The sequence below is a fragment of the Physeter macrocephalus genome, chromosome 10 (assembly GCF_002837175.3).
Source record: "Physeter macrocephalus isolate SW-GA chromosome 10, ASM283717v5, whole genome shotgun sequence".
Taxonomy (NCBI): domain Eukaryota; kingdom Metazoa; phylum Chordata; class Mammalia; order Artiodactyla; family Physeteridae; genus Physeter; species Physeter macrocephalus.
This window is the reverse complement of record NC_041223.1, coordinates 40,917,327-40,922,026: the sequence shown is the minus strand read 5'-3', so window position 1 is coordinate 40,922,026 and position 4,700 is coordinate 40,917,327. Positions and strand designations below refer to the sequence as shown.

Here is a 4,700-nt window from a genome sequence, read left to right as displayed (position 1 = left end):
GCCAATACATATTATGCCAATCAGTTACACATCAAGTTTTGAACTCCAAACACCTACACAAAGTTCTTCATGATTGGCTCGCACTTCTCAGAAATAACACAGTAATGTTCCAGCATTCCTGAGAGATCATAGTATTCTTTTACAGTCCGTTTGATGTATGTTTCCAAAATGCCAGACAGAAACCCATAATGCCTTCAGAATTTGTGCCAAGTACACATAGCTGAGATTACTCAGATAAAGTCATATTAATCTTAAAGACATTTGCTATTTTTTTAGAATGACAAAAGGGCACTCATAAAATTTTATGTCTAATTTACTTTGTTTATTCTATGAGTATGACCCTTAATTGTTTGTTTTGCTATTTAATTCAATGTTTGCTGAAAAAAATGACAGGGATTTTGAGTCCCACTTTCCTGCATCCAGCATAACTGAGGTTATCAGACTGGACTCGCATATTCAGAAGAAGAAAACAGTCACTAAAATAAGGAGGCAAGAACTCCTTTTTTGTATCCATAACGTCTGGCACTACCCCTGGCATGTGGGAGAAGCTAAATATTTATGAAAGGAATAATAATGTTGAGGGATATTAAATAGAATTCCCCACTTGTGCCAGGAAGAAAATGACAGAGAAAGAAGACAGGCTCTGGGGTTCGATAGATCTGGACTTGTATTTCAGCAACGTCAGTCATTAAATTCCTGGCACTAACAATCGAACATCAGTTTCCTAATCTGTAAGTTAGGGTATAATGCCTAATTCACAGGGCCGTGAATTGTGGGGATGAAGTGAGATGGCACATAAGCAACTAGCAGAGTTCCTGGCACAAAGTTGTTATTCAGTAAGTTATTTTCCTACTCTCAACCCACTTTTTCAAACACTGTTTAAAAATTATCTCGAGAGAACAACGACCACCGCTGAGGGTGCGAGCAACGTGCGCGCGCTGAGTAGGGGGAGGGGCCTGGCGCGTGCTGAAATGGGACTGAGAGTTGTCTGCTGGTTCTCAGCTCGAAGAAGATTCTACAGTCCTTATTGATCCTTTTTCTTGGCGTTACCATTTTTTGAAGCAAAGTTAACCTAGTTTTCTAGTTTGAGCTTTCTTTTTAGCCATCTTTAAAAAAAAATTTTTTTTAATCAATAAACTAGACAAGAGATAGTTCTACAATGTCCAAGTCATTCCAGCAGTCATCTCTTGGTAGCAACTCGCGGGGTCGTGGGCGTGACCTGTCTGCAGCAGGAATAGGCCTTCTTGCTGCTGCTACCCAGTCTTTAAGTATGCCAGCATCTCTTGGAAGGATGAACCAGGGTACTGCACACCTTGCTACTTTGACGAATCTTGGAATGAGTTCTTCATTGAATCAACAAGGAGCTCATAGTACTTCTTCCCATAATTTGAATTCTGTATTTAACATTGGGAGTAGAGGTCCCCTCCCTTTGTCTTCTCAGCACCGTGGAGATGCATACCAGACCAGTAACATTTTGGCCAGCTTTGGTCTGTCCGCTAGAGACTTAGATGAACTGAGTCGTTATCCAGAGGACAAGATTACTGCTGAGAACTTGCCCCCAATCCTTCTACAACTTGAAAGGAGGAGAACTGAAGAAGGCCCTACATTGAGTTATGGTAGAGATGGCAGATCTGCTACATGGGAGCCACCATACAGAGTACCTAGGGACGATTGGAAAGAAAAGAAGCACTTTAGAAGAGATAGTTTTGATGATCATGGTCCTAGTTTCAACCCAGTGCTTGATTATGACCGTGGAAGTCATTCACAAGAATCTGGTTATTATGACAGAATGGATTATGAAGATGACAGATTAAGAGATGGAGAAAGGTGTAGGGAGGATTCTTTTTTTGGTGAGACCTCGTGTAACTATCATAAATTTGACAGTGAGTATGAGAGAATGGGACATGGTCCTGGCCCCTTACAAGAGAGATCTCTCTTTGAGAAAAAGAGGGGTGCTCCTCCAAGTAGCAATATAGAAGACTTCCATGGACTCTTACCAAAGGGTTATCCCCATCTGTGCTCTATATGTGATTTGCCAGTTCATTCTAATAAGGAGTGGAGTCACATATCAATGGAGCAAGTAATAGTTGTTGATGCCAGCTTCTTCTTGAAATCTACCCAGAATGGAACCCTAACAATGATATAGGACACACAATGGGTGATCCATTCATGTTGCAGCAATGTACAAACCCAGCACCAGGAATTCTGGGACCTCTACCTCCCTCATTTCATCTTGAGGGACCAGCAATTGGACCAAGAGGAAATCTGGGTGCTGGAAATGGAAACCTGCAAGGACCAAGACACATGCAAAATGGCAGAGTGGGAACTAGCCGAGTTGCTCACATCATGGATTTCTGGCAAGGGAAAAGCTTGAGATATCAACTGTTACAGCTGGTGGAACCATTTGGAGTTATTCAAATCATCTGATTCTAAATAAAATTAATGAGGCATTTATTGAAATGGCAACCACAGAAGATGCTCAGGCAGCAGTGGATTATTATACAGCTATACCAGCATTAGTATTTGGCAAGCCAGTGAGAGTTCATTTATCCTAGAAGTATAAAAGAATAAAGGCCTTTACTGAGATGGAGACCAGAGTAGATGCAATGGCAATGGTTGACCACTGTTTGAAAAAGGCCCTTTAGTTTCAAGGGAGTTGTGTAAAAGTTGACCTGTCTGAAAAATACAAAACATTGGTACTTAGGATTCCCAACAGAGGCATTGACTTACTGAAAAAAGATAAATCCCAGAGAAGATCCTACTCTCCAGATGGCAGAGAATCTCCAAGTGATAAGAAATCCAAAACTGATGGTTTCCAGAAGAGTGAAAGTACAACTGAAGGTAAAGAACAAGAAGAGAAGTCAGGTGAAGATGGTAAAAAATATACAAAGGATGAACAGGCAGAACAAGAACCTAACATACTTCTTGAATCTGAAGATGAGCTACTTGTAGATGAAGAAGCAGCAGCAGCACTGCTAGCAAGTGGCAGTTCAGTGGGAGATGAGACAGATCTCGCTAATTTAGGGGATGTGGCATCTGATGGGAAAAAGGAAACTTCAGACAAAGCTGTGTGAAAAAAAGATGCACATGCGAGTGCTTCAGCAACTGCAAAGAAAAAGCTTAAAAAAGTGGACAAGATTGAGGAACTTGACCAAGAAAATGAAGCAGCGTTGGAAAATGGAATTAAAAATTAGGAAAATACAGAACCAGGTGCTGAATCTGCTGAGAATGCTGATGATCCCAACAAAGATACAAGTGAAAACGCAGATGGCCACGGTGATGAAAACAAGGAGGACTATACAATCGCAGATGAGTACAGAATTGGACCATATCAGCCCAGTGTTCCTGTTGAAATTTCTGAGTAAATTGGCAGAAGAACACAGGCAGAAGAAGGAAGCTTAAGATGTGCAAGAAGCTTAATGATTTCAATGAAATTAATGGTTCTTTGTTTTTAAATGTTAACCTTTTTAAAATACAATACAGATAGAAAAAAACTATTGTACTCTTTTGTTATAGTGGAAAAATAATAGATGTCTTGTTCAAGTGTTAAACCTCATTCTGGCTATTCTGACAGTGCTGTCCTCAAGCTTGCTGAGCCTTATGGGAAGATTAAGAATTATATACTGATGAGGATGAAAAGTCAGGTCTTTATTGAGATGGAGACCAGAGAAGATGCAATGCAATGGTTGACCACTGTTTGAAAAAGGCCCTTTGGTTTCAACGGAGATGTGTAAAAGTTGACCTGTCTGAAAAATACAAAAAATTGGTACTCAGGATTCCCAACAGAGGCATTGACTTACTGAAAAAAGATAAGTCCCGGAAAAGATCTTGCTCTCCAGATGGCAAAGAATCTCCAAGTGATAAGAAATCCAAAACTGATGGTTCCCAGAAGACTGAAAGTACAACCGAAGGTAAAGAACAAGAAGAGAAATCAGGAGAAGATGGTGAAAAAGATACAAAGGATGACCAGGCAGAACAAGAACCTAACATGCTTCTTGAATCTGAAGATGAGCTACTTGTAGATGAAGAAGAGGCAGCAGCACTGCTAGAAAGTGGCAGTTCAGTGGGAGATGAGACAGATCTTGCTAATTTAGGGGATGTGGCATCTGATGGGAAAAAGGAACCTTCCGAAAAAGTTGTGAAAAAAGATGCAAATGCGAGTGCTTCAGCAACTGCGAAGAAAAAGCTTAAAAAGGTGGACAAGATCGAGGAACTTGACCAAGAAAACGAATGGAATTAAAAATGAGGAAAATGCAGAACCAGGTGCTGAATCTGCTGAGAATGCTGATGATCCCAAAAAAGATACAAGTGAAAACGCAGATGGCCAAAGTGATGAAAACAAGGAGGACTATACAATCCCAGATGAGTATAGAATTGGACCATATCAGCCCAATGTTCCTGTTGGTATAGACTATGTGATACCTAAAACAGGGTTTTACGGTAAGCTGTGTTCACTCTTTTATACAAATGAAGAAGTTGCAAAGAATACTCATTGCAGCAGCCTTCCTCATTATCAGAAATTAAAGAAATTTCTGAATAAATTGGCAGAAGAACGCAGGCAGAAGAAGGAAGCTTAAGATTGCAAGAAGCTTAATGATTTCAAAGAAAATAATGGTTCTTTGTTTTTAAATGTTAACCTTTTTTAAATACAATACAGATAGTTAGAAGAAAACTATTGTACTCTTTTGTTATAGTGGAAA

The 4,700-nt window shown here is 39.9% G+C and overlaps 1 pseudogene; it reads left to right on the top strand.

Moving 5' to 3' along the window:
• The first annotated feature begins 1,159 nt into the window (after positions 1 to 1,159).
• Positions 1,160 to 4,700, top strand: LOC102984132 (matrin-3-like; annotated as a pseudogene).